We start from the raw sequence: 10,924 nt of genomic DNA on the forward strand, positions 1-10,924 counted from the left end.
GTTGGAACTCTAAGACCACCATCTGAATGAGCCCCAAGCTAACACACTGGAGATCTCAGGGAGTAGAACCAGTCATCCAGCCCCCAAGTGCCGGCCTGTCAGTCTCCAGGCATGTAGTGAGGCCCTCCTAGATCATCCAGCCACCAGTCAACCCAGCATCTGCTTGCAGAAGCACAGGAGTGCCCAGCCAAGATCTGCAGAACTGTCCATTTGAATCTGGCCAATTGCCAACCTAAGAAATGTGAGTTAATAAATGGTGTTTTAAATCACTAAGTTTTGGGGTGGTTTGTTAGGCAGCAAAAACTGAAACAATATTATTATTGTCTTATCCTCCATTGATACTTATTTCTACATGAAGGCTTGCCTCACTTTCTATTTTCTTGCCTTGATAAGGTGTTTTCGTATAAAAATTCACCATTATTTTGTACAATGATTCCAATTGCTATTCATATATTACTACTAGTATGTGTTAATTTTCCAAGTCTCTAAATAACTTGAAAATTAAGTGCTTATGTGACACTTGCTACCATGTTCCTGGAATGCTTCAGGAATTCTGGTTCAAAGAAATTTACTTTACATTATGCAGATATAAACACATAATATAATATTACCAGACTACTGTTTAAGCTTACTCTCCTCTCAAAAGAAGCTCTGACATTTTCATGTTTTCATTGGAATTGTTGTGATGAAAAAAGCTTTTATTGTGCTCATGTCTATTACCCCCGCATCAAGGGAACAGGTAGGCTCCAGTCGGGGGTGGGGGTGGGGGTGGAGGTGGGAGACTATCTTCCAGGACCCCTGCAGATATGGGACTAACTGGACCTTTGCCTAAAGAACATAGTCAAAAAGTTAAGGCAAAGGGATATCTAAAGAAAATAAGAGAAGAGCAAAAATGGGTAGCATTTCTCCAGTGCTATCAAGGGAGAAACTGGCCTGGGAGAACACTAACCCAAACACTCAGAGCAATCTGCTGCCTTCCTTTGAAGGTGGGATAATTCCCACCCAAACCATGTGACTTTCCTTGGTCTAAGCCATGCTCACCCATCAACTTCTGAGAGCCTTCTCCAAAAGAGGGATCCCTGGAAGGATTTCAAGCATGCCAATCATTGGGAAGGGATACTCTCCATTATATACTAGAAAATGTATTTATCAGCTAGCTAGACTGTCACAGCAGAAACATCTCTGAGAGGGCCAGGAGCATCCAACCCTGAGCCTGAAATGAGGCAGCCCAAACCTTGGAATATTGTAACTCCTTAAGGTGTTGCCTGAAAGAAGTCCCACCAAGCACTCCAGACTGCAAGAACGCCCCTCAAAAAATTTATCATCTGTGCTACCTTGAGCCATTCACTCACATTCTTTGGATCTCAGTTTCATCACGTGTAATTATTTTTAAATGTAGATGGTATCTTCCCTAGCTGCTTCACAGGGTAGGCAGGTATCTGACTCACAGTGTTCCTCTCTATCTCAGGTTCCAACATCATCTCGAACATTTTCAACCACCCTCGTTTCAGTTCCCCGACCTTCTCTCCTCAGGCGACCTTCTTCTCAAGGCCAATCAATAGCCACAGCCAACACTGCTCCACTTTTGAAATTTTACACTCCAATATCCTACTTTCTGATGGTAATCTCTCCTACTTGTCGGTTTCCTTTATTCTCAGGACACCAGCTCTCCGAACTCACAGAGATTTCTAGGCCCTAGCTCCTCCCTTTGTCTCGCCCATCGCCTTCTCCTGGCTTTATTCCTTCTCTATTCAGTCTTAGTTCAGCCCCTTTCTGGCCCTCTGCCCCCACCTCCACCTTTCTGGCATACCTCCCCTGCTAACCCACCACCTGGATCAACTACCACCCCCCTTCAGCGCACAGATTCCTGGGTGGCCAAATGCTGCCAGAGGGGGAAAAAAAGAACAATCGGTCTCCCATCCAAGGGCAGCTGCATCTTCAGAATCAACAAGTTCATGGACTTGCCTGTTGGGGTGCATTCCCATTCCCAACACCACTATTCCCAACTTTCTCCACCCCTCTGACTCTACTAGTTTCTTTTTCCCTGCCCTAAAAGAAAACTTAGCCTCCTATTTCACAAAGAAAATCATTATCATACAAGTCCTTAGGCCCATATTTAGAAACAGGTCTTTACACATATCCTTACCTCCTTCCCTCCTGTCCCCTAAACCGTCCTCAAACAATTCCAAGCCTCCAGCAGCCCCTCTGTCTCCTTTACCTTCAAATTTCCTTCTCCACTTGTTTCTTCCCCTTCACCTAAAAATATGGCGTGTTCCTTCCCCTCAAACTAAAAATAGGCTTTTCACTTCTCAAGAAAACAAGCTTCTTCCCCTTTAGAATTAGATTCCTTTAAAAAAAAAGTCTATCCTACTAGCATCTTCTATGCACTGAAATTTCTCTGCATTCCCCCTCATTTTGATTTGTGATCTTCATGACCCTTACCTGAAATTATTTTATTGGTTAATTTGTTTATAATTTATCTTCCCCACCAGAATCGCCGTATTTCTAGAACCTACATGGAAAAGGCACTACTGAGGTACGCAGAACATCACAATAGAGATTCATTCATACATTGTACACAGAATGCGCTAGGCAAATGATACAAGCCTCTTTTTAGTCAGCTGACTAAACAATGGACGTGTCGATTAGGCCCCACAAGTGTGGAAACCCCTCCTTCCGAGCTGCCATCGCCCTTTCTCCTGCGCCCTCCGGCGTCTGCTGTGCCTCATCCCAGGCTTCCGTGCTCGGGTCTCTCACCCCCTTTTCATTCCCATACATTTTAATTAGCCCTTTCAGCCTCGTTCCCTAACCTGAGATTCAGGCCACAGCGCCAAATACCTACTCAGCTCTCCTCAAACTCACGCGTCCAAAACCGAACCCATCGTTCCCCTCAAAACGCACCCCCCTCCCTTAAGCGAACGGCAGCGCCACCCCGGGTCCCCCCCGCCGGGAACCCGAGCATCCTCCCTCCTCCCTCCCGCCCTCTCCATTCAATCGGCCACCAGCGGGCCGCCCGCAAGGCCAGGCTCCCCGCGTCGGCCCCGCTCCCTCCCAGTCCCGGTCCACGTCAGGACCGCAGGACGCGCCCGGCGAGACAGAAACGCCCCCGGGGGCGCGCTGGCCCGGGCCCCTGCCCTCGGCCCGCGTCCCCCGCCCGTCCCGGGCGCCTCCGGGCCCGGCCGCCGCCCCGCGGGCCGCCTCCCACCGCCTCCGCGCCGCCCCGGGCGCGCGCCCCCCTCAGCAGCCATGGCCGCGGGGGCCGCCGGCCTCCAGCTCCGCGGGGCCGAGGGGGCGGGATGACGGGGCTCCGCGCCGCCTGCGGCGGACCAGGGCTTCGGGCGCGCCTCACCTTCATCCTCTCCACGCCGGCCTCCAGCTTGAGCTGCTCCACCAGGCGCTGCAGGGCGTTCACGCTGGCCCCGGAAGACATGGCGGCGGCGGCTCGGCGCTCCGGGGTGGCAGCGGGGCCCGGGGCTGGGCGGCGAGGCCGGGCTGGGCGCCGCCCCGGGGCGGGGAAGCAGCGGCGCCCGCCCCGCCGGCCCCGCCCGCTGCTCCGCTCGGCGGGGAGCCCTGAATTCGCGGACCATCCCTGCTCTAAATACAGACGATGCTTGTGTCATCGGAGCCGGGGACGGATGGCTGCGTAAGGGGGCCACAAAGGACGCCCCCCTCCGCTTTTCTGCAGGGGCTTCTAGAGGAGCCCAAGTTGGGGGGTCGGTAGGGTTGGAGCCGGCCGGCAGCGGAGATACCTTCTTCTTAAATCAGAGACCCATTTCTCTGGGGCTGGAGCCAAGGTGTGCAACGAGTTGGAGAAATAAGGGTCTGGACGTGAAGGCCTCAGGCCTTATCCTGGGGGAGATGAAGGGCAAGGGCAGGGGTTTCCATGAAACAGTAACGGGCTCACTTATTAACTCTCAAGTAGGGTAAAATCCCAGACCTGACATCTTTGCGGAACATTGAGAAGAAAATTAAGTTCACAACACTCATACCCATTTAACTATAGCTATTTTTTCTATTCGCTCCATTTCCATTTTTATTTTAATGTTCACATTAGTCTATTTTACAAAACTGGGGCCAGACTGTGTAAAATTACGTTGATCTTTTTTGACTTAATATATCATGAACATTTCTTTATAATATTCTATAATATAATAAACCATTGTATTTTTCAGAACGCACTTAAATTGAGTAATGCAAGAAGGTAATATATTTGCTTGCTGTAACTGAAAAGTTTAAGGACTTTACATTGGGGAACCAGTTGTTCAAACAACAGCTTCGGAGCTCTTGGCCTGCTTTTTCTGTTAGCCTCCTTTTCTTCAACAAAGAAAATGGATTCTCTCTAGTGTTGTGAAGGAAGTCCCAGTGTTCTCATTGTCCCAGTCCAGCAGGCACAGAACTAAGAGCATCTCTTTTCTTCCTAATTATTTCAGCAAAGATCACCATATTGGATCTCATTGGCTAGTAAGGAGTCATGTGCCCACCCTTGACCAATCACTATTGGAGGATAGGGGTGGGTGGAATAGCAATGCTGGGGTTAGCCGGCCTAAACCAAGAGCAGGAGGAGGGGCTGGTTAGCCGTCACTCCCAAGTTCCCGGTTTGAGGTCTGAGGTACTCATTTCCCCATCTGCTGAGGGTGGTGGCAGCTGATGCCTCTCAACTGAGTTCCTCTCTGGAAATAGCTCTCAGCAAAGATCCACCAACCAAGGTCACACCCTCTCCTAGTGTCAGCCTTCATCAATGGTTGATGTGGGGTGTGTACATAAGGGATGAACCCCAACCCCAACCCCCTGACCTAGAATCAGGACAACTTTGAAGGATCACCACAGCTCCAGAGCTCCCCTTGGGATCATCTGAAGCCTTTATTACCAACTGCATCATAGTTCAGCTCCTCCCTCTGCCCAATTCCTGCTTCATAGACTCCCTCCACCACCAGGTACTGATCTTGAGGACACACCTCAATAAACTTGCTGCATGTAAATCTCCGTCTCAGAGTCTGTTTCTTTGGGAAACCCAAACTCAAGACACCCACTGTGATGGATTGAATTGTGTACCCCCATTTGGACATTTTTTCGGTCTTGGCTCACTTTCTGGTGGGTGTGGATCCATTGTAAATGAGATCTCTTCAAGATGTTGCTCATTTAAGGTGTGGCCTAAATGAATCCCAATAGGCTTCAATCCAGATTACTGGAGACCTTTATAAACAGAGGGAAAGTTAGACTGATAGGGAAGCCACCGGAGCAGCCAGAAGTCACAAGTCAACAGAATCAGAGGAGAAAGTAGACTGGCCATGTGCATTTCCACATGATGGAAAAGCCGAGGGAAACCCAAAGATTGCTGACCGGGAAGCAAGCCTTCTAGCCTCTGAAACCATGGGCCATTAAATTCTTGTTGTTAAGCCAGCTCATTGTATGGTATTTGTTTAAGCAGCTAAGAAACTAAAACACCCACCCAAGCCCTGTGGACTCTGAGAGCGGAAGAATGATCTTTTCCAAAGGAATATCAGGATGGTGATACCAGAAGGGAGTGAGAGCAGTCAAAAAGCCAGATATGCTCTACAACTATTATTTTTAATGGCCGCTTGGATCATAATTTTTCTACTACCTTAATATTTAACACCATGATGGCCACCTTAAACATACAGCTTTGGGCATCTCTATTTGATTGGTATGCATTCCTAAAAGTAGAATTCCTAAGAGTATAAGCAGTTTTCAACTTTTTCTTGAATCATCCTCCAGAACGTGGTAGCAATTGATATTCCGACCAGAAAGACTGCTTATTTTTCTGCATCCTCACAGCTCCTTATTGAGGGCCTTTATCTTTCCCAATCTAATAGATGAAAAATGGAATCCCAAGTCCTTTTAATATCTTAACAATTGAGGCTGAACATTTCTTCTGTTCATTTTGTGAGTTATGTATTCATGGACTTTGGGGTATTACGTTTTTCTAATCTAGTGACAGAACAGATTCATGAGTCTGAAAGCTCTCTCTGGGGCAAGTTCTCTTACCACAAATATATATTAACATATATTCTAGTCAGAAGATGAAAAGTACACATTGGAAACAATCAGTAGGATTGCCTGATAGTACAGACTAGACTGGCTGTGTGTCACAAAAGATGTGGCAAAGAATTCAGAGCCAAGACAAAGATTGGAAGGACTGGGAGAGGCTCCGTGTAGATGATGAGACCTGGACCTGGAATAATACATGTCCTACGATAGCACAGAAAAGGAGAAGAGATTCCAACACAGGGAGAGGAGGAGGCAAAGCACATGTGTAGAGTGAAAATGAGTTAAGGAAGAGAAGGCTCTGGGGAGTAAGAGAAAATACAAAGCTGCTAAGGCCAGAAGTCACAGAAACTTAGAAAGAAATGGAAAAGTTCATGTTCAACATTGGAGCAGCCACATTGTGAGACATTTTAAGAATATTAATCAGGGATGAGTGTACAAAATGGACTGAAGTTGGAGAGACAAAATAACTTTAGTACGTTTGGTTGTTTTGGTGTGTGCCTGGGGAGAGGGGAAGGTATGGCCGGAATGTGGGCCTGGATAGGGCTGTGAAAGTAGGAATGAAGGGGAACAAATTCAAAAGGACTAAATCGTTAGTACTTTATGGTGGCTATGATATGCAAAGGAGAGAAAAGGTACAAAACATTCTGAAGCAGAGAGTGGACTAGAAATATTGCCTAAAATAGTTGGAAAACGCTTTGGGGTTACCCAATGAGGGGTACCTAATGTACTACGTCAGTTATGGGTAACTGTGTGCTCTGTCTCCTCCTTCATGCCCTACACACCCATCTCGTACTATTGTTTGATATTCTTCAAGAGGAATATCTCTTGTTTCTGGCTTTAAAAGAAACCACTAGGTGTTAGCCTATAGCCCCCATGACATCCTCCACCATTCAGTGATCCCAGGACAGGCAGGCTGGGTACCATTGTAATCGAGGTAAGCTGACCATCTGTGTGATACTTTACACTTTACCAAAAATGTCTTCTCATCTACTGCTTATGCATTGTGGAACTTAAAAGTTGAGAGAGACTAACCAGATAACATGGTCGGTCCCTAATTTTAGACATGAGGAAACAAAGACCCACTAAGGAAAGTGAAGGGTTTACCTAGAAGCAGACAAAGTGGCAGTGGCCTTCTAGAGAAGTCCCTGCTCACCTAAGGACTGCAGAGTCCATTCCCACAATAGCAATTATTTCCAGAGGTCTAAAAGGTGAGAGTGGTAGACAAAGAGTATCCATTCTTCCTCCTCACAGAAGCTAAAATACAGAGAACACATGTATATTATCTTAAAATATTTTTAAATATGTGGCAGGGTGGGGTTAAGTAAAAAACTTATAAATTTGTACTGCTTCTGTTACCAGATTCTATCTAGGTTCTTGGGTATGCTGCAGAAATGAATTTCAAAAGCATGCCGGTTAAGTTAGGCCAGTAATTTATTCAAGTAGGGAGGGAAGAGAAATGGGAGAAAATAACAGAAAATAACAGAGCAGGGGTCCCAGGTAGTGAGGAAGGAGATGTAAAGGGATGAAGAGGGCTGATTTACAAGCTATAATTCCCCATTATAGATTATAAATCCCCCAGGGTTACTTGCGTGGCCACATGGCAGAGGAAAAATGGCAAAAGCAGTGCACAGAGGGCAGGGATCAGGTCCAGAGGCAGGAAAGCAGGACTAAAAAAGCCCAAGCTCCAGTTTGTGCCTGGCTTTTAAACTGTTATTTATTCCACCCCTTTGCTAATGGCAGGGGAGGGGGTTACAGCTGTTAGCTGTTTGATTGATTACCCCACCCATCAATTCCTTAGTAAGGACCCAATGATAAAGTTGCTAGGGAACATCCAGGCTTTTCCTTGTTCTCAGGAAGTTTTTGTTCTGGGTAGCAGAATCCCAGGAGTGGGGTTCCTCCAGCAGCCATCTTGTGGGTTTCTGATGTCCACGTGTGTTCTGTCAGGTTGCAGATCCGTCTATAATTCCCTATCTTATTAGCCTGCTTCATTTCCCAAAAATCTACTTTGTAGAAATGTCCATTTTCTTGTAAAAACAACTCAAATGTTTCATTTGATTAATTATAATAAATAATTATTTAACCCTCTGACAAGTATTTTATCAACTTTCTACTAATAGTGGATTCTTTTTCCAGAAAAGGGGCTGTAAATCATTCACTGGAAATATATCTACTTAACTCTTTGGCCCATTTTTTAACTGGGTTGTTTGGCTTTTTGTTGTTAAATTTAAGAATTTCTTTTTTAAAAAAAAGATTTATTGATTTATTTCCCCCTTTTCCCCTCCTCCCACCCTACTGTTTTTGCTGTCTGTGTTGTCTTCTCTTCTCATTTACTCTTCTCTAGGATTCACCAGGATTCAATCCTGAAGACCTCTAATGGGGAGAGAGGTCCCTGTCAATTGCAACACCTCAGTTCCTGGTTTCTGCTGTACTTCACCTTGACTCTCCCCTTGTCTCTCTTTTGATGCATCATCAACTTGCTGTGTGACTCACTTGCATAGGGCACTGGCTCACTGCATGGGCACTCGAACAGGCACTAATGCCGACACTGGCTCAACTTGCGGGCTCTCATGTGGGCACTGGTTTGCCATGCAGGCACGATTTTTCTACGTCTTTTTCACCAAGAGGCCACAGGGAACAAACCCAGGTCCTTCCACATATCTGCTATCAGGTATGTGGTTTCCTAATATTTTCTTCCATGGTGTAGGCTGTCGTTTTACTTTCTCAAATCCTTTGAGGTACAGAAGTTTTTAATTTTGATGAGGTCCCTTTGTTGTTATTGTTGTTCTTGTTGTTTGTTCTTGTTTATGCTTTGGGTGTAAAGTCTAAGAAACCATGGCATAACACAAAAACCTAAAGATGCTTCCCTTCACTTTCTTCCAGGAGTTTGGTAGTTCTAGCCCTTATATTTAGCAATTTGATACATTTTGAGTTGATTTTTGTATATGGTGTGAGGTATGTGGTCCTTCTTTTTTTTGCAAATGGAGATCCAGTTTTCCCAGCACCATTTATTGAAGAGGCTGTTCTTTACCAATTGAGTGGTCTTTGCCACCTTGTCAAAAATCAGTTGGTGGAGACAACCAGCAAGATGGCAGCAGAGGGGAAGTGGATTTGGCTCAACTGATAGAGCATCTGCCTATCACATGGGAGGTCCAAGGTTCAAACCTAGGGCCTCCTGACCCGTGTGATGAGCTGGCCCACATGCACTGCTGATGCACACAAGGAGTGCTGTGCCTCACAGGGGTGTCCCCCGTGTAGGGGAGCCCCATGGGCAAGGAGTGCGCCCCATAAGGAGAGCTGCCCTTGTGAAAAAAGTGCAGCCTGCCCAGGAGTGGTGCCACACACAGAGATCTGACGCAGCAAGATGATGCAACAAAAAGAGACACAGATTCCCAGTGCTGCTGACAATACAAGCAGACACAGAAGAAAGAACACACAGCAAATGGACCCAGAGAGCAGACAACTAGGAAGGGGGGGAAGGGGAGAGAAGTTAAAAAAAATTTTTTTTTTTTAAGATGGCAGCAGAGTAAGGAGCTCCTAGAGTAAGTTCCTACTACAGGGCAGTTAGTAAACACCCAGAGCTATCTGGAGCTGGCTGAAGCATCTGCTTGGGGGCTCCAAGAGGCCAGAAGAGCATCCGGCCACATCCTTGAAGGAATGGAAGGAGAGTGCCCACCTGCAAAGAAGTCTTGTAAGTAGAGCGCTCTACGCCCTGGAGGCCTGTGCCTATCCTCTACTAGAGGCACAAGCCACCTTGGGAGCTGTTCCATGGCTGGAATTGGAAGCTCCACTTCACAAAAACAGGGGAGGAAGAGACAGTTGGGCACCACTTCAACTACTGAGTAGTAAATTCAGTGGGCTGAAATATAATTCTGAGAACAGCTAGTTTGAGCCTGCCCATGTCAGAAAGAGGCCAAGAGCCACCATCTTAACTCCGTGCCTAGCACGAGGTGAAGCAGGGCGAACTGAGGATCACAGGGCTAGTGGGGACCAGCTTCTTTCTATCCAGGTCAGATTGCAGCTCTAGCCCAGGCCCCAGTGCCATCTCCAGCAGGGAGGAAGCTGCAGGGACCTGCGCCAGCCTTTCCAGGAAATTACCTGCCAAGCTCCGGAGGCCAGTGATTATCCTACTCTGGCAGCACGAGCCACCCTAGGAGCTGTTCTGTGGCTGGAATTGGAAGGTCCATTTCCCAAAAACAGGGGAGGAGGAGATGGTTGGCTGCCATTTTGGGGTACTGATTGGTACGCTCGGCTGGCAAAGGTATAATCCTGGGAAGAGCTGGGGTGTGAATCTGTCCAAGTGAGAAAGAGGCCGGAGGCTGACAGAAATTTTGACTCTGCCCCCAGTTTGAGCAGAAGACAGGCTGACTGAAAATCACAGTGAAGGTAGGAACCGGTTTCTTTCACTGATATAGGCCTGCAGCCCTAGTCTAGGTCTCAGCCCCACCTCTGGCAGAAAGTAGCTGGCAGACCCTGCACAAACCTATCCAGGAAACTGCAGGTACCTTTGGCTGGCACACACTGAAAAATCAGAAGTCTAGCGGGCAACCAGTCATCTCGGACCTGCACTGCATAGATTGCTGCCCACACCTGCAGCCCCATCCCCACCCCAGACAGGGGAAAAAGGGACCTGAAGCTTCATCAGTCTCTCTGGGCAACTAGAGTTTAGGCCTGCATGACTTGGATCATTCCACACAGCTGTGACGCTGTCCCAAACCCTGGCAAAGAGAAATTTGGGAGAAGCTTCATCGGTCCCTGGGCAATGAGGGCAGCTTGAGCCTCCACAGCTTATAGCACCAACTAATCCTTGGCTCCTATGGCACAACCAGCAAGAGAGAAAGGATAGGAAGCCCTAAACTAAAGAGAAAACTGCACTGAGAATAAAAACTCTAGTAAACCAGATGCCAAGACACCAATA

The sequence above is a fragment of the Dasypus novemcinctus genome, chromosome 8 (assembly GCF_030445035.2).
Source record: "Dasypus novemcinctus isolate mDasNov1 chromosome 8, mDasNov1.1.hap2, whole genome shotgun sequence".
Lineage (NCBI taxonomy): Eukaryota > Metazoa > Chordata > Mammalia > Cingulata > Dasypodidae > Dasypus > Dasypus novemcinctus.